The 23,697-nt window shown below is 49.8% G+C and overlaps 1 protein-coding gene and 1 long non-coding RNA gene across 5 annotated transcripts in view; one reads left to right on the forward strand and one right to left on the reverse strand.

Annotated features, from left to right (window-relative positions):
* FAM222B (family with sequence similarity 222 member B) overlaps positions 1-23,697 on the reverse strand; it is a 35,188-nt gene that overhangs the window by 9,678 nt on the left and 1,813 nt on the right. Inside the window, exon 1 of one of the 3 annotated variants that reach the window (XM_013201736.3) lies at positions 749-4,810. The exons of the other annotated variants lie outside the window; for them this stretch is intronic. The gene's annotated coding sequence lies outside the window, so the exon portion shown is untranslated. Of the gene's footprint in view, positions 1-748; positions 4,811-23,697 lie in introns of those variants that run through there. 3 annotated transcript variants of the gene reach the window in all.
* Positions 8,302-9,877, forward strand: LOC125183243 (uncharacterized). 2 transcript variants are annotated; one of them, XR_010825656.1, is made up of 3 exons: positions 8,302-9,124; positions 9,219-9,278; positions 9,389-9,877. It is a non-coding gene; the product is annotated as an uncharacterized lncRNA (long non-coding RNA). The 2 variants fall into 2 exon arrangements; XR_007164890.2 differs by having other exon boundaries at positions 8,302-9,278.

The following is a 23,697-nucleotide window of genomic DNA, read 5'->3' on the forward strand; positions in this document are numbered from 1 at the left end:
GTGAGAGGCGCTGGCTACCTACCAGCTACAGCCAAAGCAAGTCCTCTGCAACAATCCTGTCGATGGCCCTTTTACATTGCATAAAAAGGCAGGGCACGCACAAATTGGAGGCGAGGTATGCGGCCCTCTGCCTCGGGGCGAGACGAAGCTGCGCGCCACAGCCTGTGATTCCTGCGGGGCGTGAGGCTGGACGAGGAAGGGCTCCAACCTCCTGCACCTCGCCCCTCCGGCCGTGTCCCCCGGGAAGCACGGCGGTGCTGCCGTCCTGCTCTGCACGGGCTCCGAGTGTCTGGCCCCAAACCCTCAAACCAAAGCACGAAGCACCAAAACCGTTTACATGCAAGCTCTGCACAGCTACACTCGAACCCCACCATCGCTCTGTGAATACACGGTGGGGTCCAGCAACAAAGCCAGCTCAGGATTCAAGTCCCCCAACGTCACCAGGGCTGGGGAGAGAATTTTTGGCTGGAACAAGGTCTCTAGAGGCCACCTGGCCAAGCCCCTGCTGCAATCCCCCCTACAACAGCGGGACACACCACTGACAGCCAGCCACGAGCGCTTCACAAAGCTCTGGAAAACAAGGCGGCTGAGCCAAGCTGGAGAAACCCGCCCAATTTTCTCCTCGCCCAGATCTCCGCAAGCACCAGCGCTGCTCTGCAAGCGGTAGACCACGCACACTACCAGAAATGGAAGATGTGCAGCTGTAAAACCTTGCAAAACCAACTCCACACCTGGATTTTCTGCTCACCCTCTGCAGCAGGTGGAGTTCTCAGCCTTCCCCGAGGTGTTCAGACACGAACACCCATCACATCCACGACTTAGAGGAACTTCAGCAACTGAGAAGTTGCTTGCCGTCCACAGATGAGATTTCTTCATGACTCTAAGTACGCAATATTCAGGGAAAACTCCACAGACATCCTGTGGGCAGCAATTTCTTGCCTCAAATTACACCCGGCAAGACCAAAAGAAAAAATAAGATTCCAGCTCCTTTTAATCAGGAGACGAAACCACCGCACATTGCCTGAGCTTCACCTGCGTAAGCAACAGAAATGCTCGGAGTCAGCAAGAAAAAAATTGTATTTTTTCTCCTCATTTCATCAAGTTTGTAAGACTGTAAAAAACAAGAGCTATTTCTTAGTGGAAAGCAGGCAACAAAATTAAGAACCTTCACCGCAGCCACCAGATCACATCACGATCACATCCACCTAACTTTTACTCTAGTAAGGTCTGATGCCAGTCCGGGATTACTTCTTAACTGCATGGCCAAGAGAGCTCGGTGTCTGAACCATCACTGATGGCAAGTTTGTGTGCAGCCCCGAAAGAGAGAGAAGCCTGCTGCAGCGCAGCACAGCACCCGGACTGAGCGAGCAGCAATTCCTCCGGCGAGACAGGGGCAGGGTCTGCTCACCATCAGCATCCGCGTCCATGACAGCCCCAGCACCGAGAGACATGGACTTTAATATTTTAGAGCGGGCTATAAAGGCAAGTTGCTCCTGCAGATAGATAATCACTTCGGGCAATGCCAAAGGTTCGTAAAAGATTGGGGTGGCAATAATAATTTTAAAGGAAATATCTGACTTAAAAAAAAATCATTTTAAGTGGAAGCATGAAATCATTCTCTTAGCCTGATTTGCAATAACCAAATTGATGCCATCTAGGTCACTGCTGAGCATTAAAAAAAGGAATTCAGACTTAGACAGAAGTGCTGACCATAACTCCATTACTGAATTCCATATTATAATTAAAATCCTGCTCCAGTTTTTGTTCTCTATGAAATTAATATTTTTACAAAACTGGTACCTCGGTACTTGACAACAAACGCATTTGAAATATCTTTACAAACAAATGCATTATTTTTTTTTGTTAGAAATTAACTGACATTTATTCCTCATGAGATTTCTCCTACTGACCTTCGACACGAGCTGGTGCAGACAGGTCGAGCAGACCACGGGGCTGAAACAAACTGAAATCTGCTGCACGACCTGAAATCTGCTGCATGTCTGGGTTACGGTGAGCATCCCCGGCTGCCTCGCACCGTCGTTACGCCTCAGGTCAGCAGCTCAGGGTCCTGATGCGGGGGCTGCAGGGCCCATCGCCCCCTCTTGTGCTCGGCTTTATTGCCTCTAATTAGTCCAGAGCAGGAGATAAACTGAACTTGGCACGGCAACAATTCCTACCAGCAGCCTTGGCTCCACGGCTGCAACTTGTGTGGGCACCAACACCTGCGAAGCTCCCCACGCTGCCTCGGTCCTGCGAGCACGGGAGCTGTGTTACTGGGGGAACTGGAAGGGACACAGCTGGTCTAAGTGTTTTGAGCTGTGCCAGGCTCGGCGACACCGTCCTCTAAACTGGTCAAACTGGGCAGCAGGCTGACCGGTAGGCTCTGGCAGCCAGCAGCGGAGGGCAGCTGTAAAACCCTTACCTTCAGAGTTTTTCAATCGCATTTTAAAGTGGTTCTGTGCGTCACCAAACACAGCTGAGCGAGCTCTGTCTTGAGAATGTATATAAAAAGATAACGTACGGTTCTAGAGAAAAACAATCACTAGATTAAGTAAATAAATACCCTTCTTTGAAGTGATTTTAATCTAATCTGGCTGCAGGATATAATCCTAACAGCACACGGACTGCAGTATGCTCTAGGAAATAGTTAGCAGGTTTAGACACATGAATAGATTTTTTTTTCTCCTAAGATGCATTAATAATTAAAACTTGTTAAGCTTAACAAGGATTTACCGTGCTTGGGATTTCGGAGTAACTCTAACGTCGCCACAAGGACTGTTACAGCCAGCCTTACCTTCGTTTTTTGGTCTAGGCAGCGCAGCGCATCCTGCGGAGGGCAAGCCAGGCTTCAGGGCACGACAGGGAAACTCACCTCTAGCCACTGCCAGGGACACCACCCTGCACAGCCAAGGGTCAGCTTCAGTAAAACTTACCAAAATACTGCCTTTCTGGACTGAATACATTGCAAAAAAATATATACGTAATTTTCTGGCTGGTATTCAAAGTGTACCATTGCCTCGGCCAGACCCCACGCCAGGGGGAACTTTTACAAGGTGGAGTAAAACCTAGGTGTAAAGCGACTCAGCACTAGTAGGAAATTTCTAATACTCCAACGCAGTTTTATCGTTACATAAACAGACCCCACACACGGAGTTATTGCCAGGATTTTACATACGAGTGCCTGAAGCTCTCGAGAGGCCTTCCAGGGTAAGCACACAAAGGAAACACTCCCCGTAAACCACCCCCGGGCAGTGAAATATGGGAAACCGAGCTGCTTTAGACGAAAGCAAGCTGGTGAAGTCTAAAGTTAGGCTCATGAAAGTAAACACGCATGTTTGAAATTCCAAGATTAACTGCGGGCGCGGGGCGGGAGGAAGCAGGAGCATCCACCCGCACAAAAGAAAAGCTCCAAACCGTTCCAAGTTTCCAGCACCCCGGGGTCCCGTAAGCTGTTAGTTAAGCACTCGTGGCTGAGCGACACGCTTCACTTCTCCTCGTCGTTCACAAGGTGGCCGCGTGAAATTCCCTGGCTATCGGCAGGATTTATGGAGCACCCTGAACACGGGCTGCACGGTCCGAATTCACCGTATATATATGCATATATATATATATAAATGTTGCAAACGAAACCAAAAACGAAGGCGGGTTGTGAAGTTTCTTGGGTCCCAACGTTTGCAGGCGCTTGCCAGGGAAGATAATTGAATCCGGGCCAATCTTCCTGCTCCAAGGGAACCTCGGCGTCTCATTTACCCCCAGCAGGCTGCTCAGGACAGAATGAGACTCAGCCCTTTTCCTTCTCCTGAAGTAACCTAAATATAAAGGGGGTTAAAAATTTGTTCCCATTAACTGCACATGGTGAAGCCCCTGCCAACCTCGGTGCTCAGGATGGTTTCTTGCAGCCTGCCGGGTCTCGCTCGGCAGCCCCGGTGGTCCTGCGGCTCCCTGCCTCTCTCCAGCCCTGCACGGCCCTCTCTGCCCGGCCACTTACCACACCCTCCGCTCGCTCGGGGCTGCTGAAAAGCCGGAGGGAGATCTTACCTTTTCCTGGAGAGAAATTAACAACCGAGCACCGCGCTGGCGGCCGGCTGGTAGCTCATCCCCTTAACGTTTTCTAAATGGAAAAGTGCAAAATAAGGTGCGGAGAGGCGGTCTTTTGAAACGGCGCTAAATCACGACAGCATCAGGAGTGTTTCGGGGTAAATAAATAGGAGCACTGAACAATAGGAAGGCGCCTTTTATAACTAGTGGAGTGCTCCGTCAGCGCCTGCCTGTATGGGACCTCTTGGCTTCACGCGCTCGGGTGGACCTTTTGCAGAGCCCTGCAACAGTTTCCATCAAAATCAATTCCTGCTCCTCGCGGTTTAATTACCTCTGATTTCGCTTGTAAACTGTTTCACCTTTCAGGCTGACCTCCATTTACGACGTTACTCAGGCAACAAAATTAAAGAGTTTGGAGTGGGAAGCAGGGAGAATTTAAACGTACGGGGCGTGCTTTGGGAAAGGGCAGGCACCTGCTGCAGCACAGCTCCGCTCCCTCCCCGAGCCAGGAGGGCAACGCTCGGCACGGAAGAAAAAGCAGAAGCTTTTGGGTAAGAGCACTTAAATGGGACGCTGCTCGTATCATACTCCTCGTGCCACGCGTGACATCAGTTCCATCAAATCCCCTCCTCGGCTGAAGCAGCAGCGAGCTCAAGGTTATGCTCTTGGAGTTTAAAAAGCTGTTTTTAGGTTGGTCCCAAGAGATTATTTTAAAACATGGTACGAGGCATCTGCTGGAGAGTAGAAGAGTTGACTTTAATTGTACGAGGGGGTTTTACATAGCTTCTGACCTTTCATCTAATTGAGGCCTAAAGAAGAAAAAAAAAAGAGGAAAAGCTACACGTCACTTCGGTTATTAAAATCCATCAGGCTCAGACTTTAGCCCTGGGATAACCGCAGCCAAAAAATTGACTCGCAAGTAATTATCACTGCTATCTGCAATAAAAGTTAATTGGACATAATTGAACTAAAGCCCTAATCTGAATGAAGCTGTTGCTGGCAAGAAGCCTGCTCCTGCCTGCACTTTGCAAATGAAACTGCTAAGCAGGGAAATGGACAAACAGGGGGCCGCTCCCACAGCCTGCAAAGCGCCGGGCAAGTCTGCAAGCAGCTCGTTAGCTGCGCCAGGATAAAGCCATTAGCGGGGCCTGTCCTCACCGAAAGTGCCTTCTGATGATACCCAAGCGCGACAGAGGTAGGGAGTTTCCAAAGCAAGTTTCAGTTTTACGGACCTCAAAATGATATCGACCGAAACCTCGTGTTTGTCAAAAAATGCTAGTTTGGTGCATCCCGCGACGCTGTAAATATCGGTACAAATAACGCGCTTTTGGAGTGTGCGGAGATGCTAACACCAAAAGGTTTCCAGTGTCGATAATTCACCGCCTTCGTGCAGTTCGAGAGCCTTTCCTGAGCTAGGACGAGCTGCTCTCATCTCCTCTGGGCAGCAGACAGTTAGCTGCACAGCGCAGGTGGCTGGGGGCAGCGGGTGTTGAACGAAATTCTCGCCGATTTGCCCATTCTGGTTTGCATTTTTGTTAACTAACAGACCAGAAAACGGCAGCCGTCTCCCGTACTGCTTTAGAACTTCCTTCCAATTTTAATTATTAACACCCTGCCCTTCACCAAAGCGTATCAAAGCACTTTACAAACATTACCGAACCCGCATAACCACTCCGAGACGGGCAAAAATTGCACACGACTCATTTTACAGAGGCTTAAGGGTTTTTTTTGACCAGATTTATATTACAAGACGGGTCTCATGATTATGGAGCTAGCCTATGATAGGAGAGACGGAGGGATGTAGCTGGCTCACCGCAGATCCCTGACGTAATTTTGGATGAAGCATTTAATCACCCCGTGCCACGGTTGCTCCTTTTTGAAAGGATAGTAGCGGGTGACAGTTTTCCACCACGGGAGAATGCTGGGAAGACAAATTAAACTGCAGAGCATCCAATACCCCCTTGACGTATCACTTACAAGGTCAAAATCCGGGAAGGAACTGGAATCAGACCACACTTTGTACTCCTCAACTCCATTTACTCACCGCTGCTCCTCTTCATTTTCATTTGTCAGGACAGAGGAGAATTTTAGCTCACGAAAGCTGGAACAGAGAACTAGTGATATAAATTCCCTTTCATGACCTAAATCAGTGGCTTATTTTACTTTACTCAAAGCCTATCACCTCTTTTTAAGCCTATTTTTAGATTTAACTCCACATTTTGCAATGTGGCAGGAGCTGATAGACAACACAGCCCTAAGTAGGTCCTGCCAGGTGTTGCAGGTCTCTTCTAAGGCTAAGGGAAGATGTAAAAAAGACAAGTCTGAACGTTTGCAGGGCCTGGCCACAGCTTCAAAGGAGGATTTCTGGCTGTGCTTGAAACACAGATGCTAGCGGTCAGCTATGAGACAGATGAGATACTGCCCTCGCCATGGGAACTCGAGCAAGAAATAGGAAAATCAGCCTATACTCAAAAGGGATTTGAATAACTTTGGATCTGCCTCCTCTGAATTTTTCACTAGACGAAAGCACTCTGACCTTTAATTAATTTTCCTTCTCCTTTTAAATGGTAACTTCCAGCTCCGAGGCTTTTAACGCTGTGTTGGCGGGTGACGGGGGTGCAGGAGCAGTCTGGGGTGTACGCGAGCTATGTTGGGCAGCGCATAAATCTGCACGGTCATTTAGGAGAGAGAGCACAGGGTGCTGCAACAGCTGAACTGCAGCAGTTAACATCAGGGGCCGGGTAAATAAAGCCTTGTCGTCGATGTCAGGACTTGCCCAGGGTATTAGGCTTCGATTCTTATTTTCAGAAGACAAAAAGCTCTCTACCAGTCGCTGTAAAGGCTTCGATTCTTATTTTCGGAAGACAAAAAGCTTAACTTTCACCGAAAATACCACTTTTTTCAACGAGGTACTAAGAGGACCAAGGAAACATTCCTTCCTCAAAAGCATCCATTACCTTCGGGGCAAACTAAAGCCACGTTCCTCCTACGTCCTTGAGCACCACCTCTACTGTAACAGGGAGAACAGACTCAGGAATCCTACACGCCGGTATTTAGGGGTATTTAGGTTAGCCCCCATGACGTGCACACGAAGCACACCCCGAACAGCCAGCCTACAGGGTGCTGCTCACGCACAGCCCAGCGGAGGCACGTTTCACCGACAGACGTTCTCCCTTTTCGTGCACGACTTCCTTCTGCCTTCAAGCGATAAGAAACCCAGCTGCAGGCTGACCCTCTTCCCAGAGCAGAGGGCTCGCCGTTATAACCTCAGCAGCAGCACGCGTGTGCCCTGTGCCTGTTACGTGCCCCCTTTCCCACACATTAAGGTGGCCGGGAGAAGCAGGAGGCTGTAATTTCGGGGTTTGTTTTACCACGAAGGACACGCACGAGCTGTGTGCTTCCTTGTGCACGCTCAGGCAGCATCCGGAGCGCCTCCCTCGCGATTTCTCCTGCACCAGCGCTGGACCACATGCCTTAGCCTAGCTGAAAAGGAAGCTTTGCTTAAGCACAGCAGACAGCCACCGAAGGGGAAAGGAAACGTGAAATACTTCCCTCTCCAAGTGGCTGCCTCGCACAGTTCACCATTATCTTCAGCTTCTCTCATTCCACACTTTATCCTATAACAGCCCAGAATTAAAGTCTTAATGGGGACTTACAGAAGTACTTATGGCTGCACAGGACACACGAACGACAGTTTGCCCCTTAAAAAAATCATCAGAAGTTAGAGATTCTGACAGTTCCCCGAGCAGGAAAGTAGCTCCCCTCCTCCGTTTCATACAAGCTGATTATTTAATATTTTTTCAGAGCTATCTTTGAACAAATTTCACCTATACGCAACACACAAAGAGCAAGCCAGATGTGTTAGATATTGAAGACTCCGTTTCGAGTCCCGTTTTAAAAATAGACTCACTTGAAAACGAGAAAATATTTGCAAATAAGATGAGGCAGAATGAGTTGCACTTCATGCAAAACCCAAAACGGAACTCGTGCTAAGAACAAAAAAAGTGACTCACTCGCTGAGCAGGTGTCGGGGCGTGGGGTGGACACGGCGGCCAGTCGCACGTGGGCTCCGGGTTCCGCTTTGCGCTGGCCATGCACGTGTGCCCTTCTGCCCTGTGCACTCGCGCTGCGAGCTGCTCGCCTTAGGGCTCAGCTGTTTGGCTGCCGAGCTAAGGTCCCACCTATGGTGCAATGGCAGCGACCCGTTGACAAAGCAGAGGCGTGTACAGGCGATTTTTGAGATAGAGGATTGGAGATGTGCATCTAACCCGTCACGGTGCCGGGGCTTCCTGCCGGACCCCGGCCGGATCAGCTCGTAGATAGATCCACGACCGTTTGCAAGCGCGAGATAAGACCTTCTTTAGCTGGAGATGGCGTGCAGCCCTGCTCTAACGATGACAAGCGTTCCAAGAACTCGAACAGAAGCCGCCACACAAGCACACAGCACTCACCAGCAGCCAACACCAGCCGCCAGAGGCACACGGAGGGGATGGACAGATGCTGCCGTGTTCTCCTACCGACTTCCAGACAAGGTACCACTGCCCCGATGGCTCGTACTGACACAGACCTACTGTCCTTACCAACCTGCCACGAAATTCGAAGCCCACCTCCTAACTCAACATAAAAAAGGGCAAGAAATGCGTTCTTTGTGAGGCACCATACAACAGCCCGTGCTCTGCTCGGTGCCTTTCCAAGAAGGGTGAGAAGTGGCCAGCGGCGCTGCTGACAGTTCAAAACAGCCACGGGGAAAGCAACATGAGCGTGCAAGGCACTTTCGAAGGCTCTGCACTGCACAAGAACCAGAGATTTTTGTCTGCAGGCCCCACAGAACAGCTCCGAGCAATCTCACCTACTCCTTTGAGCAGCCACAAACACATCACCGTGAACAAAAGCTTACCCTCAAAGGGATTTCTTTTCCCACAGCCAGGTTTACTGACTGCAGGTGAGCAGGAGCCTTTTGTTTGCTTGTGCGTCCTTCCCCCTTTGCACTTGCCTTTTTATATATATAAAAAAGAAAGAGATGGTGATAAAGAAAGTGCACGGACGGGCCACAGATGCAGCTGTAACCGCGACATCCCTTGGCAGGGTAAGCACAACCTGGCTGCAGGGGGGAGAGCCTGGCTGAGCGCGTACCCCGGAACGTCACCGAGGCAATCCCCCAACACTTGCTTCATTTCCAGGCAATCCCTCTTCCCTACCGTGGAGTAACCAAGCTAGCTGCGGTCAATGAATTCTAAAAGGTAAATTTTCCTACCTTCAATTAACTGCATTAGTACTGTTTATAACTGTGTGATTGATAAACGCTCTGCAGAAGCTGTAATTAATGTATTTTTTGTCTTGGAACACATAGCGAACCCCTTGGCACTCAGACACTAAATGAAAAGCAATTTATCAACCTGCTTTGAATAGCTCGATCCGACTCCTTAATGCAAAGAGAAGCACGCTTTGCTTAAGGCGCTGCAGCCCTGTAAAAGCAACGCGTGCCGCAGAATCACAAATGCCATCAGACACAGTTTGGATTTCGATAGGGATGACGCCGACCAGGACGCTCATCGTGCTGAGGAACGGGGTACGTCAGTAGGATCTGGGGCTTAGCCGGGATCCTCACCCTGGGTACAGCCCAGCAGCAGGTTGGCAGATGTGGTTTTCCAGGACTGAGGTTAGGAGGGTGTGTTTAGGACGTCGGACGAAGCTCTGGATTCTCCTCCCGTGCCTCACGGCCAAGCAGCGCTGACCCGCACGGGGACGCAGCATCTCGGTGTTATTTCAGTCCAGACGTGTGCTCGGCTGCTCACACGGCAGACAAAAATAAAGTGCTTACTGAGCGTTTGAATGCTAATTTCTCAAATTCGGTGTTGCTTTGTACGTTTGACATACGCAAAAAATAAAACAACTCCAAGAACAACAAAAAAACAGCGTTTATAGAGGGAAAGGCTTGTCATCACAGAATTTTACGTCGGTATTAGCTGCTGGGGGGATTAACCAGCCTTCAAAGCCTAAAATCTAAACTCACATTTCTGGAAGCACGGGCTCCACATATTCAGCAGAGAAATCGGTCTGTCCTCCATATGGCAGCCTGAATGTAAGGCTTACATATTTCCATTGCACATGTGAGTCCGCTCCCCGTTCCTGCAGTGTCTTGCCCTCTTCCATTTGTCTTTTGATTCAGATAAAAGCCAGCGCAGATCCTAACTGCTGATACGGAGAACGGCACAAGACGCAGTGTGACTTTGGATGAAGGAAGAAAAAAAAAAAAAAAAGGACTCAGGTCCAGACTGCTAGAGCATGTCAAGAGATTGTCTTTGAAACTACAGAACCAGAAATGAAAGCACTGCTTTTTTATTTGATTTGATCAAAGCAACCGGGGATGGGGCGGGGGGGGGGGGGGAAGAAATCACATCCTACAGATGCAGGCTAAATTTTAACTACTTCACACATAATGCGGGACCAGCTGATCCCATACAGGCATAAATAAAGAGAGAAAACAAAGAGGTAAAGTCACCCTAGCTCTGAATGTGCTCCTTCCACAGATCGCTGCTTCAGGGTCTGCCAAAGAGCAACAGGAACCCATTTCAAAGCAAGAAAGGCACAGGAAGCATGTACCCAGCACTCTCGCCAGGGGCACACGCTTTAAGTCTCCAGTGAGGAGCAGAGGAGCAAGCTCCTGACAAATCAGAAAAAACGCTCACAGTGCAATGGCTATTTGGATAAATAACCTGCTCCTCCCTCCGCGACTCTGCTCCCCAGATCCGACTGCAAGGTAGCAGCGGTGTGAGACAACCCTCGGGAGGCAGGCTTTGTGCTGCTCGCTGGGAATTACCAGGAGGTAATTCCTTCTCCTCGCCCAGAGCATCCGCTCCGATCCACGCTGGGCACAGGAGAACCAGGCTTTGTGGAGTGCGAATCAGAGCACAGGTTCCTGCAGGCCCCGAACGGCGGCAGAGGAGAACCAGACAGCCACAGCTGCCACCCTCCCTGATAGGAAGGGTTACAAATACCTGCCGGGTCGGCTGTGTGCTTGTGGAAATTACCGGCTGCAGAAGGTGAGCCGTTTCCTCTGGGCTAGCACGATCGAGCTCTTTGGCTTTCGCTAAAAATGAAGCAGAAGTCATTTTAACACGTGAGGCAGACAACAGTCGCGCGTAGGGGATCAAATAGCTCTCCAGATGTTTATTTTAAATGAAATTCAGAAGCCAGCATAAACCAGATTTTAAACGCTGAATAATCCGCACCATAATTTGCATGAGAAAACTAGGAAAAAAGGGATAAAGGTTCCGTCCTACCGCTCTGAAACTCTCCAGGAACACGCAGGGTCAGAAAGGACGTCCTGATGAGAAGGGCAGGGATCAGTGACCACAAAACTGAGAAGCAGATCTGTTCCTAGGCTCTTCAGCTGACACCTCGAAGTATGAACAGCCCCACACTGAAAACTGATGGCACTTCCCCCCCCGATGGATGCTCCACGCACACATCCTAGGGCATCTCACGTGAAGAAAGTCTTTGACCTTCCTCACCAAGACTATTCACAATCACGGGCTGAAAAGCATCTAAAAATCGCAGCCCTACATCTTTAAACCCCTTCCCACCTTGCTCCTTTAGTGAATGCCTCCTGATTGTGCGAAAGCAAGAATATTCAGACCTCAATCTAGTAGCTTGGGTGTTATGCTGACAATGTCTCTGGAGAGCGGAAGAGAAGCGAGGACAGATTTCCAATAGCTCAGACGCTGCTCTGTAAGAAAAGCTGCTACACGGCAAGAGAGATAAATAAAGAGGGAAAGGAACACGCCGGAGAACTTCTCCCAAGGTCACCTCAGGATGCCGAACGCTACCCATCTGCAGGGGGAGGTTTAGACGCCCGGTTTAACCACGTCCATCCATTTGCTTGCTGGCAGCCACAGTCCTCATTAAACCAAACTGGTTCTGGGCATGAAAGGAGGACTTAGGGAAGATGGTGTTAGCTAATAAATACAAAGGGAAAGGCAACAGAGGCGGTCCCGGACGGGTGCTCTTTGCAGGAAAACGCAGCCACGCAACAGGCAGAGCCTGTGCGAAGCCAGCGCGAGGCTCAGCAACACGGCGCATCCCCAGCGGAGCCTCCAAGCAAGGCTCGTGGCTCCTGAGCATGAAATTCTGCACCGTTCAGGCACGAGCAGCACCGGGATGCCAGCAGGAACCGGAGCTTTTACGACTCTGCTGCTACGCAGGGTCACCCGCCCGTCCCAGTTCCTCGCTGCTTCGAAATAAAGGCTGGCGACACGTGGCAGATCACCGAGGACAGAGCGTGCCGTGAAGGAAAAGCCCTGCCCCAAATATTATACCAGTTACTGCTGCGTGCCCTCCTAACAAGAGCGCTTCTCGCCCGTCTCAGCGGTCTGAAAGACACGCTGGGCAGAATTTCAAGCTACGGCAAAGTGATCTTATCACTTCTGCACCGCGCTCGCTACACAAGCCCCTGATTCAGCAGCATGTAAAAAAAAAAAATCTTCATTTGCATGAAAAGCACTTGCTGATCACAAAGTCTTCTGTTCAGTGCTCCCCTTCCCACCGGCGGCAGCAAGATGCGAGAGCACTGCTGTCATTCTGCTGGCGACCGAGGTGGAATATTCTGCGTGTGCCCCCCACATTTTCATGCGATCTTTCCCTAAAATTTTAATAGTGTTTCGGAGTAACACAAAAGCTGCACACATCCAGTGCCAAGGCCCTCGTGTGCGATGCTTTCACTGGCACTTTTAATAACCGTGCCGCACAAAGGACGTTTCATATCAACGCGCAGCCACCACAAACACCTCCAAAATGTCTCAGACCAGTCCAGTCTTTCCCAGTCTGCGTTTACAGCGCTCGGTGCCACGACGCAGAGCTTAAAGAGGATGTACTGCAATCGAGAGGAAGGTGTAGTCATGCGGAGAACAACGTTCTGGTTGCAGTGAGATTAATCTCTGTCGTGGGAAACCCAATAAAACACGTAGTTTGTTATCTTTCATGACAAAGAGGCTGTTAAAGCTTAACTACTTTAGCAAAGTTTTGCCTTTGGACTAACCCATGAGCCTGTAGTATGAAGGTAAAGCACGCCGGCAGATGCAATTACTCGGTTCTCTCCTGATTCGGAGGGAGAAAGTCCACGGTTTCAGCAGCTGAAGACTTTATGCAACAGTCCCGTGCCCTTTCCCGATCACGGGTGGGTCACTGAGGCCAGTCCCAGCCTCCAGGCAGCAAACGCCAGCTCTCACCTCCAGCTATTTGCCGGAGTTCGTCGCGTCCCACGCACACACCCCGAAATCACACGGGGCCCTGAGCTAATTCAACATAAATACCTTCCGTCCGGGCAGCGACGCGGTCCCCGTTTGGAAACATCTCCTTTCATGTCAATCCAGCGCCGACGAGTTCGGATCCGATCCCGAAGAGGTGCCAGGGCTGCCGCTGCTGCCTCCCGTGCGTCGCCGAGCATCTCGGCCGGCGCGTGGCCGCGAAGGGACGGCCCTACGACGGCTGCTGCTTGGAACCGGGCCGCTCGGCATCCCGTGTACGCTGCATTTTTGAGCACGCTGCTCTAAGCTGCTTTGCTAGCAATTTCTGGCCCGCGCGGCGTGCAAGAGCACAGCCCCGGCCTCACAAAGAGCAGACCTGTAAATGACATCTCGAGGATTAAACTGATTGAGATGCAATTTGCCTAGCAACCATTCATTAAGCAGAGTTCACAAACAGGCCAGCAATCTATTCCACCTCCTTATCCGAGCAGTAAACAGATAGCAGTCTCTGCTGTGTCCTCTCTCCGCCGGCTCAGACACATTGTAAACAGATTTTTCAGAAGTTTCGACTCCTACGGTAAATGGCGGAGAACAATCCTGCCCTCCGAGCGCCAGGGATTCGGTTCCAGCCAGCGCCTCGCCAGCCTCGAGCAGCTCCAGAAGGATGACAACGCAAATCAGAAGGCGAATGGTAAAACATCTCCCCGGTATTCTCCCACCTCGAGCACTAAGAGCCTAGCCCAGTTTTTCAAGAAAAACCTTCATCACACGAGCATTTGGCATTGCTATTCCGATCGCTGAAAAAAAAAAAATCAATGAAAATCTTATTCCCCTCCTTCGTCTTCTGAAAAGAGTCGGTAGGCACTTCCAAAGCCTTTGATAAAGCTTTCCCCCTTCAGAGAAGGAAATAAAAGTCGCGTTCTCCCTCCCGTTAAGCGTTTTTCCTCATAAAAGAAGCAAGACAACGGAAGTGCCATCAGCAAAACTCAAGCCAGCTATTTCAACTTCAGGAACTTAGCTGAAAAGATTAAGCGAAATCGTGATTCTGCATCATTGTTTCCCCACAAGAAACATCCGATACTAACCCATTCTGCTCCAAAATTAAACAACAAAGCTGAGCTCGGACACATTTAAGGCTATATACCTGTACCTGCATGGTTTTCCTTTTTTCTTCTGGGAAATCACTGTGACATCCAGCACGCTCTTACAATTAAATATGCAAGAACGAAGAATTAAACTGGCTATGAATAATTAACCTCACATAATACCACTTCGTAAGGGAAGTCTGGCTGAATATTCTCACGGAGGAGACGTCCCCAAATACAAGGCGCATCACGACTGGTGGCTTTCCTTTTGTGATAGGGTCTGAAGCCCCGGGTAACTTCACGGCTGCTGCTCGGTTCTGGAGAAGGTTCTTCCCGGCCGTGCCTCCCTTCTCCTCCTTCCCTGCCCATCGGGGTTCAGGAAAGCTTGAAGAAACGTGCGAGTGTTGCGAGAGCTGTTGCGCTGCTCATCTGCACTTCGGAGCTCGCAGGCTTCCCAAACGCTACCCATTAAAAAGTAGAAAGCAATTATCTCACTTCCCAGTGGAGGATAAAGCAAGCATGATGCAACAATTACTTACAAGATAGTATCAGGCTAAGGTTGGGAGAAAAAAAAAAAACAATTAAAAAAGGTTTGCAAGAGCTAAGGAATGCAGCTTGCTCTCCCAGAATCTATCTCGACGAGAACGATACCATCAGCTCGCAGAGCAGACCTTCCTGTTTCGGGTTTGCTGTTTTGGAGGCTACGGGACATAAACTGCAGCAAAGTTACAGCCCCAGCCCTCACGCGGCTCTGCCTCACTAGCTTCTAGAGAAAAAAGCAATTGAAAATAGGCTTTTAATAGAAACCCTGAATCGTTTCACCTAATATTTACTGAAGTCCCCATAAAACTGGGATTCGGCCCTCGGCACTGTCCACTAGACACCCGCGGGGTCAGCTCCATGCTAATCATCGCACGATGCACTTGTTCCACACGGAAATCCCCAGCTCCCCTACGTTTATCCGAGCAGCGCGGCGTACAAACAGCCTCCTGCTGCAGAGCACGACTTTTAGAGACAAGTGTTTGAAATCCAGCCGCGCTCGGTGATGGTTAAAGCAGAGCTGGGCGCTGCCGACGGTGACAGCCCTTCGGTTGAAGCCCCCGCCGGAGGATTCGGCGCTCTTCTCCAATGCAAACACGACTCGGGGGTCCTTCTCCATGCAGGCAAAGACACGTTGGAAGTGCGTTAGTTGAATATCAATTTTCTACTAGAAATGAAGAAGATGAAATGAAACCTTTGAGCTGGAAGGTGCCATGAGTGTTGCTTCACTGCCGCACTCGCTGCCCAGAGGAGGCGAGGCGAGGGCTGGAGGAGCCTCCTCTGGCTGCCCCGCAGGGAGCCCGGAGGAGCAGAACCCCCTCTCCAGGTGCTTTTGGGGTTGCTGCTACCAGCCAGGAGGAGCTGGACTGAAGGTGGAGCCCGTAAACACATCATCCCGCTGAAAATCCCAGCGCCTTCTCTCCTGAGATCCAGTCTTCTGGGTACCGGCGCCGATCTTCGCCCGTTTGCGAGCACGTCCCTTTCTCCCTGCCAGAATTAATCACCTTGCCAGCAAGCATCCTGCAAATACCCGGAGTTTACATAAGACGAGTTTAACCTTCAGTCCCTATTAATGTTAACAGAATAGAAAAAATTAACCACGGTGCGACAACAAAACGAAAAAGTCTGTATCTGCATTTCTAATTATACAGCAAATCACACCACGCGGCGATGTTTCCAAGCACCTTGCTGGTGATAAAACAGCAAATGGACCACAGCTTCCATTTTGAGGAGCGGATGCAAAGGCGAACGGAGCTGAGGCTGTCTGCAACGAGGAACGAGGGTGGGAGAATTAAAGGGAATAAAGCGTCATACTTAAGTGATGGTAAAAATGTTAATGATTTGAAAAACAGTCACCTTAAACATTTTAAATTTCACCATCTCTCATACTTTCCGTGGCTTAGCCTACTTTCCCCAACTTAATTTGCATCAGCCAAATAGGCCTCCTGCTGGGAGGCACTAAAATGGCAGCCCCCCACGGAGACGGGCTCCCTTCACCAAGCGAGTCTGAAGGTCTAATAAGTATTCCTAAAACATTTTAAAGCCATTAATGGTGTTTAGTAAACATTTATTTAGAATTAGTGCCACCGTTAGAAGCTGCCTTAATGTGCTCTACTACAGCATCTTAGGAAAAGGTCGGGCAGAGCAGGAGGCACCCCCCGAACGCCTGCCCTGAGCCCAAAATCCGAGGGCTCTCGTGCTCTTGCCCCGCGCCACCCCACTGATTTGCCATCCCCGACCCCAAAGCCCCTCTCTGGGTATCAATGTATGATTCCCAAGACCTCGTGGCCGGGGTTTGCAGGGGGAAATTCGGGTTCCTCTGACCGCCGTGGCTGGAGGTGGGCGCTCGGTGCCACGACTGGTTCCCAGCAGGGAGCTGTGCAGGATCATCGTGTGTTTTGTGGTGTTTGGGTGGCTGAAGGACAAAATCGCTCCACGTTTGGCAATTAATTCCACCAGCTGAAGGAAGAGCCCGGTACGACAGTAGTATCCACCTCGGTGTTACCGATGCATCGAGGATTCGGGCTCTGGTACAAACACACGGTGCTTTACACGAACGGCTGGGCGATGCCTTATCTGTTCGGTGCCATCTGCACAAAACCAGGTAGGGTTTTATCGAAGCTCTGGAAACCAGAATAAATCATTTTCTCCGTATCTGTGATCCTGACAGAGACAGATGCCGCAAATCCGCGAGCCGGCGAGTGCGGGCTTGTCTGGTTAGCAGAAATAAAATTGTATCCGCACCCTATCTGATTTATTTTTAATAAAAAAGAAGGCAAACCAGACCTTTAATATTGAAACAGTCTCAGCCAGCACCTCCCCGGCCCACAGGAGACATCATATATAATGTAAAATGGTGAAAATAAAACCACGATGGGCAGTGTCATTTCTCCTAGGAAGAACCATCACAGTCGAGACGCATTTTAATTGTCACATGTAATGAAAAGCACCCGATTCCTTCTCCATTTGCTGTCGTTATTGCCAACAACACAGGGCCGTAAGGCTCCACGGGGCGTTTTCGGACACCACCAGCGTGGCCGCGCCCCATCAGGGGATCAGGAGCGAGCCCGGTGGCCACCACCACGCGGTAAATAGCGCAGCCCCTCGCAGCAAGGTCCCTACCAGGTTCCCGGCACCGTTCCCCAAAGCACCTCCGCCTGAACACCCCGTGGAAGCGGGGAAACTCACAGCACACTGGCACTGGAAACTCACCGAGGAGGAACGCTGATCCCTTGGGACATCACGGCCACAGCTTGAAAACCGCCTCTCCCCGAAGAAACCTCGTCTCTATCTCTGAAAGCTACTAGAGGGTAGTAAATAAATTACATTCTCCGAAAGCGCTGTGAACAACAGAAACTCCTTTACCCTCGCTGAATTCAGTCCTCAGCCAGCAGCCGCGTCTGAGGGTCCACACGGGATCACCGGGATCTGTGTTTTATTCCCCGACATCCTCGGAGTAGCTTCTAACATCCGAACTCACCGCTGCCGTGGGTTTTACGGGGTGAGCCGAGCGCTCTAACACGTGGATTATGAAAAAAGAACCACGCAACATTTTAGATCTGACTTTCCTCCACAGACAGAGGTTTCTGCGCTTTCATGGGCAATGCTGCCTCAGAATAAAATCAGATGTAATTGGCTCTTAAACGACTGAGCAACCGCTTTAATTTTATTTCAGCGGCAATAATTCATAAATCAAGCGGCTCAACCTCCAGCACGGGATGACGAGCAAACAGGGCGGCAAATAGGACAAGCAAAAACGGACATCACGAAGCTACCTGGAGCCAAAATCTGTCAGCCCTGGGGGGCCACACAGTCCTTCAGCACCAACCGATTAACCAAGACCAGCAAATGATTCGATCTTTGCTAAAGAGGAACCGCTACAACGGCTGGGATTTTAACCGTAGGTGCAATTTCCCTCGTGCACGCTAGATGGAAGTATGGAAAACCTTAATTCTCTCCTGCCTTGGCTGAATTTTAAGTGGCTGAAATGTATAGCACGCTGTCACATTTGGAGAAGCCTTTCTGTCCTTCATCTGCAACTTGGCTAATTGACACGCTGTTAAGTAAGAGGATGCCCGGAACTATTAAGCTAAGCTGTGCTGGAAATGAGTAGTAAATAAGAGAGAATATACATCAGAAATATTAACCATAGTATTCAGACTACTTTTTAAAGCACACGTATTCCATTTCCAGAGCATTTAAATAACCAGCACCGATGAGATCCATCACAGGAATTGAATTTAGGTTTTAGAAACGTTTGGCTTATTTTCACAAAGCAATAATTCTATAAATACCAGCTTGTTCATAAAGAGAAACGAGAGATGGGAAGGTACAAGAGGCTTCAGGAATGTTGTGGGAGCTTTGACTGGGAAACAAACAAACGAAATTCTAGAAGATACTGGGGTAAGTATGGGGAGAAACTGCACCCCGGAGTCTTGCAAAAGGATCTAAACACAGATGAGAGCAGCAGAGCATCGAATCCCCCTGGGATTACATTACACATAAATCTCCAGGAAAGTATCTTAAAAGTCACTTGTTTCAAAACCAAGCCATTTCTAAATTTAACCACCGAGAGAAGAACTCGACTCAGACAATGGCACCACCAAGAAAAAAGACACTGGGAAGAGCTGCTCTCCCTTGCCCGCTTTGGCCTTTTCACTTACTGATTTTCCTCCACGTTCATTCACAAACGCTCAGCACAGTTGTGAACAACCTGACGTCGAGGGATGCACAAATTACCAGCTCTAGGAACACATCGCCCATTCCAGGCAAAAGCTGACGGCTCTCCTGGAAGCGCAGAATAGGCTGGGGAGTGGATAAAGGGCAGCCAGCAAATGCCCACGGTTCCCTTCCAGAACGAAGCCAAAGCATCCTCTGTTATCCCCTAAACGTCTCTTGGCTCCCCAAACCATCAGGCTTCGTCCTCGGGGTCCTCGTTTACCTCCTGAAACTCAAGGAATAGGAATAAACTCGAGGAAAATGGGGCTGGTTACCGCTGCTACAAGCCAGCCCCGCTCGCCTCGCAGAGGGTCCCGGCGTTACCCGCAGGGCCGTGGGGAATGGCACGCCGAGACAAGGCGGCTCCATCTCTGCCCCAAAGCAAAAGCAACGAGAAATGGTGACAGAATAAAAGGAAGAATCGAGACGAATGACTTTGCTGGAGAGTGAAATAATAAACTGGGCGAAGGGCTCCCCTTCCCAGGTGTTTTGTTTTTTTTTTTCCCATTCCATACTAAAAAAAATAGATCAGCAGAGGAAGAAGTTACTTTGGGGAGTGGGGAGTTTCCATTTTTTTGGAAAAGGCTGACACGACGCCCTTTCCATCCAATGGAATCTAAACTATACATATTTATGGGATTGGCTCGAGATGGCAATCGTAAGACACTTTTCAAAGCGTTCTGCGCGCAGGAGCTGCCTACGGAGAGGAACAAAACGAGCGGCGAGACAACAGCCACAGGAAAGGGCAGGGCTGCGAGACGCGAGTCCTCTGAAAGGCATGCTGGAAGTTTTTGAGCAAGCTGACAGCAAGAAGAGGGATCGCAGGATACAGCCAAGGATGCAGGGGGGGTGTCAGGAAACGAACAAAACCCCCGGCGCTCGGTACTGACTTCTGCAGACAAGAGCAAACAAAACCACGTACCATGTCTTCTTCCGCTGCCCTGCGCTCTCCCTAAAGCCCCAGGTGATTTTTCTCTGCCTCCATCCACCCGAGAGGGCGGAATTAGGGGGGGAGGCAGAGCCTGGCTCCCATCCTAGCTGCGGAGCACAGGACGGGGAGACCGCCCGAGTCCGAGAGGCGAAATTGCGGAGAAGAAGTGAATACGAGACGGGCTCCGAGCAGCAAAGCGCGTCACCTCACCTATTTCCACTCGCTCTCACGTGGTTCCCGAATTAGAAACAATCAGAATCCTGCTGGAAACAATATACAGCTCCGTAATTGGGTTGTCTGCGCTACAGACGTCAGCAGCGTATCGCCTGGTGGATCGCTTTTTGAGCGTGTGTTGTTTTTTTTTTTTTAAATACTAAAAATAGCTTCGCTTGCCTGGTTCACCTTCGGTTCATCGCATCACTACAGGCGGCACAAGAAACTCCAAATCCTCCCTCACCGCACGCCGGCTGCGAGCTGGGGGTGTTCAGGATCCGCTCCCTCCGGAGGCAGGATGCGGCGCCTGGATCCGTTCAACAAAAGCTCCCTGCGAGCCCCGTCTCAGATGCGCTGTGTTTACAGAAATCCCGATTTCTAACGCATTTCCCTGTAGTATGCCCATCAACGCATCTCGTTAGAAGCCTGGAGCAGCTCAGCTACCTCCAGACAAATAAATGAGCCAGCAGCTCGGTTCAGCTGCTCTGTGTACCCACGGTAGGACGCTGCCCTGCGTGATTCGAAAACTTTAAAGCTTCGCCCCACCAAATGACACTCCTGTGAGATTATCCCGGTAACAAAATATCACCGCTTTCTTCACAAAGCCTGGAAACTCCAATCGTCGAGCACAGCATCGACAAGTTACGTGCTGGGAATCCACAAACTGAGCATCGTTCCCGAGCACTACAGGAGAAAATCCTAACAATACGCCACAGAAAACACCAAGGGGGGAGGCGTGATGGCAGACAGACTGCACTGGAAAGGGGTCTGCAGAGCCTATAAAGCTGGATCAGCCGTGTGCCACCGTCACTGCTTTTATAAAATGCCCAATTTAAATCAAAAGCCTAAAGCGTGGAAAGAGGCAGAAAGAACCCGCCAGCCTCTGCCAGCCCCAAACTGAACCAGGCTCAGGTTGACTGAGGCCTCCTGTTTCGGATAGGAAGTTTAGCTTTTGAAGAACGCAATCCACGGGAAAATATCTTCGGGCACGTTTAAAAACGACCTGCGAGGATCCCAATCGGCAGGACACCTTTTTAGTACCTCTGTTCCTCGGTAGCTGACTCAGTATTTGGAAAACAATTTCTTTATAGAAAGAAAAAAGATGAACAGCGTGACAAACTCCTTCGAGCGTTCATATTCAAACTGACGATGTGCAATTAAAAATTGCTCACAAAGCCCATTACGATTAAGATTTTAACACGAGTCACAAAATACAACGGGAAAATGGCACATCGCACAAGCAATGCGGTGAAAGTCTTCGCTTTCCGGTCGGAAAAAAGTTTCAAATGCTGAGCGCTGAACGCGGTGGGGCGATGCAGTCCCTTACCGGCTTCACAAGACTCTGAAACCTGCCCTCACCTCCAGCAGCATCTCACCCCAAAACCAACCCCAGGGGCTCCAGCGGGCCGAGGGACCGGCAGCCTGTTACTCAGCCGGTGGCTGCAGCGTCTCAGCGAGCTGCTACGTGCTCCTAAGGCAGTTATTTAAAAGTTCCAGCCGTCTGCTAAATAAATCAGGCAAGGCGAGCTTTGGCTATGCTCTCAGTGGGGTGGTTAGTAATTCCATAAATCCTGGAATCCTGGAAATTACCAGGCTTTAGAGAAACGCGAAATGGACATGACTTCATCGCCCATCTTCATAAATCAGCGCCTCCCCTCGCTAACAAAGCTCGCGTGCTGCAGATGAGGGTGCTGAGCAGCACGGATGCGGGACGTTCCTGCTAGGGGCTCTGGGGGACAAGAGGCTTTGGGGTGGCAGGAGCGTGCCTCTGCCCTCTCCATCCCCGTGGGCCAGCCAGGAACGAGTCAAGGGCAAAAACGGGGAAGAATAAACGTGAATGAGACGTGAAGGGAAAAGCGAAGTGTGCTCAGGAGGAAAGTTTCCATCCCACGTCCCGGTGTTTCGGTGCGCGCAGCTGGGAACGCAAGCTAAAGCTTGCATACATCTTAAAGCAGTCTGCATTTCTGGAAAATACAGATACCTCACTCCCCGACAGAATCCTTACTTCTCCTCTTCATCTTCGGTAACAGTTCCCAGAAGCAAACGTAGATAAAGCAGTGTATCTGTCAGAGGACAGCTTGAAACAAATACAAATAAGACCGAAATTACGGCAGATAGCCAAGTTACAAAGAACAAAAGGGGTTTTTAATTTTATGTTTGGAGAGAAAGACGATCCTACGTGGACATTCTCCAACGTACTTTTGATGTTATTAACAGCAAGAGCACCTCAGGCTGTGCTGAAGCAGAAAAAGCGTGAATCTGTTTGCAAAGTGAATTGAAAGGGGGGATCAAAATTACCATCTTATTAAACGGTATTCGTTTGGTGTTAAGTGCATTATTTATTCACTTGAGAAATTCCCCAAATGAGAGCGGGTGCCCTAAGTAAGGTCACTGCTTAATGTCAATTCCAAAGCAGAACTGCGCCCTGTGAGGATTTAAGCACATGCCTGCTCTTTCATCTCGGCGCAAAACGAGATCTATTTTTTTTTTTTACACTTCAAAAGCCACGTAAGGCAACAAATAAAACACACGCCGAGCATGACGGCCCAGAAAACATGCCAGCACCTTTCAGCAGTCATCTTTCCCGTGTCATCCATTATGTCAGATTTATCTGGTTTTGCTTAATTCTGGTTCCACTGATAGGCATCTTTCCTCTCCAGACCATCAGGCCGCGTAGACTTGAACTCGATGTGGCTTCTTAAAATAGCAGAGAAAAACTACAGCCTATTCATCAACTGATCTCCCAGCTCCAGCTCTGCTTCTGACTCTCCCCGAAGAGGGTCAATCTCTGATTTCCTCACCTCAGAAATTCTACCCAACCGCACCGTGTAAATAGCGCTTGAAAAACAGATCAAGCCTTTTTTTTCTGGAAGCTTTTCCCCCTGAAAGCTGTATTTATTGCAGAACAATCCTATATTTATTGTAAATCCCACTCTCCTTTTGTCCTGACTCATACTTGTTTCTGATCCAAAACCTCCTCTACCAAAACCTACCGAACAGTCAATTCTCCCCTGCTCGCTTTCCGTTGCTGCTGCTTTTTTCTCCCCTTTTCAGACCCCCTGGACTTGCTTTGCACGGCTCCAGACCCACCTGCCTGCTGCTTCTGCATCCTCCGCTCCTCGGGCTGCTGCAGGCGGTGAGACCTTGTTCTCTTCATCTCTAATATCCGTAATATGTTTCAACAATGTCTTCCCCGCTGCCTTATAAATCTACTTAAATGAATGCACTTCCTAGCTAAGGCAGCTCCGCTCCTCCTCACGTTTTTAAACCTCTTTCAGCATCAGCCCTTTCCACTTTCATCGAGTCAAGGAGCCTCACGTGAGGATCCGGCCCCTGCGACAGCATGATCCTGTAATCTGTGCCCGCAAGAACGGCTTTCACGTGTATTTTCAGAAGAGAAAAGAATGAAACGTCTACTGAATTTAGT

Source organism: Anser cygnoides, chromosome 18, assembly GCF_040182565.1.
Source record: "Anser cygnoides isolate HZ-2024a breed goose chromosome 18, Taihu_goose_T2T_genome, whole genome shotgun sequence".
Lineage (NCBI taxonomy): Eukaryota > Metazoa > Chordata > Aves > Anseriformes > Anatidae > Anser > Anser cygnoides.